Genomic DNA, 1904 nt, shown 5'->3' with positions numbered 1-1904 from the left:
CTCAAAGGCACATAACAACAACAACAAAGTAATGGAATAGAAAACATAAAAACAATTAAAACTATCAACAAGGCTAAGACTCAGTTCTATGAAAAGGTCAGTAAAATAAACAGACAGCTGGCAAACCTAACCAAAAAAAAATAGAAAAGACATAAATAGTATGACTAAGAAATTAATGGGCAATGTCATAAGAGATTCAATTGAAATAAAAAGGATAATAATGGAATATTATGGAAAACTATAACAAATATGAAAGTCCAGAGAAAATAGACAAATTTATAAACACACACTACCAAATGACAGACTGAAGCAGAATACTTGAAAAGAGCACTCACAAAAGAAGGCATTGAAAAGGTCATAAAAAAAAATCCCAAAAAGAAGAGTCCTAAACCAACTGGTTTTATCAGCAAATCTTACCACACATTCAGAGAAGAAATGTCACCAATCTTGCATAAACTTTTCCAAAAAAAGAGAAAGAAGTAATATTCTCAGACTCAATATATTAATGAAACATAACTCTGTTATCAAAGCCAGGTTAAAAAAAAAGGTTAAAGTAGTAAAAGAACCAAAAAATAAAACTATAGACAAATATCTATTTGAATATAGATGAAATAAATAATAAAATATTAGCCACTAGAATCCAACAAAATATTAAGAGATTACAACATCATGACCAAGTGAGATTCAAAACAGGCATGCAAGCATGATTCAATATTAAAAAAGAAAACAATAAACACAATCCATCACATCAACAAAAGATAAGAACACATAATCATCTCAGTTGGTTCAGAAAAGGCTTTCAACAAAATCAAACATCTTTTCCTCACAAAAATACTCAATAAAATAGGATAATCTCTTTATTCCACTTGTAAAAGGTGATCCTTCAGAATGTGGAAATTATAGAACAAAACTACTAACATCACATGCAAGCAAATTCTTGCTGAAGATTATATTTAAAAAAAAACTGATAGAAATACAAGTTGTATTTAGAAAAGGCCATGGTGTTAGAGATATCATTGCTGATGTCATCTGGATCATGGCTTAAATTAGCGAGTATCAGAAAGATGTCTATTTGTGATTTATTGACTATACAAAAGCGTTTAACTGTGTGGATTTCAATGAAATGTGGTTAATGTTAAGAAAAATGGGAGTCTTAGAACACCTGACTGTACTCATGTGAAAGCTATACCTGGAACAGAAAGCTGTTGCCAACCAAAATAGACCAAAAGAACACTTCATGGTTCAAAATCAAGAAGGGGGGGTGCCAAGGATGTATTTTGTTTTTCTCTCCATACTTTTTCAATTTAATGCAGGAGGCTGGACAATATGAAGAAGAATCCAACATCAGAACTAGAGGAAGACTCATCAACAACTTATATAATGCAAATGACACAACCTTACTCACCAAAACCAAGAAGGACTCGATGTGTTTGCTGCAGAAGATCAAAGACTGCAGCCTTCAATATGTACTGTATCTCAACATCAAGAAAACAAAGATCTTCATCACCAGACCAATAGGCAATATCATGATAGATGGAGAAATGATTGAGGTTGTTAATGATTTCATCATGCTTGGATCTTCAATCAACACTTTTGAGACCAACAGTCAAGAAATGAAAAGACAAATTGCTTTAAGAAAGCTTGCTGTCAGGAAACTTTCTACAGTGCTGAAAAGCAACAATATCAGTCTAGGGACTAAGGTATGCTTGATCCAGGCAATGGTCTTCTTAATTGCTTGCTATACATCTGAGAGCTGTGCAATGAATAACGATGACAGTAGAAGAGTTGATGTCCTTGTGATATGATGCCAGAAAAGATTATTTTACACATGCCATGGACTGCCAAGAAGACAAATAGTTCTGTCCTGGAGAGGGTGAAACCAGTTTGCCCTATGGAGGCAAGGG

Source organism: Elephantulus edwardii, unplaced genomic scaffold (genome assembly GCF_000299155.1).
Source record: "Elephantulus edwardii isolate Elephantulus edwardi_28Jun2011 unplaced genomic scaffold, EleEdw1.0 scaffold00067, whole genome shotgun sequence".
Lineage (NCBI taxonomy): Eukaryota > Metazoa > Chordata > Mammalia > Macroscelidea > Macroscelididae > Elephantulus > Elephantulus edwardii.
Note: the sequence above shows the minus strand (reverse complement) of the source record.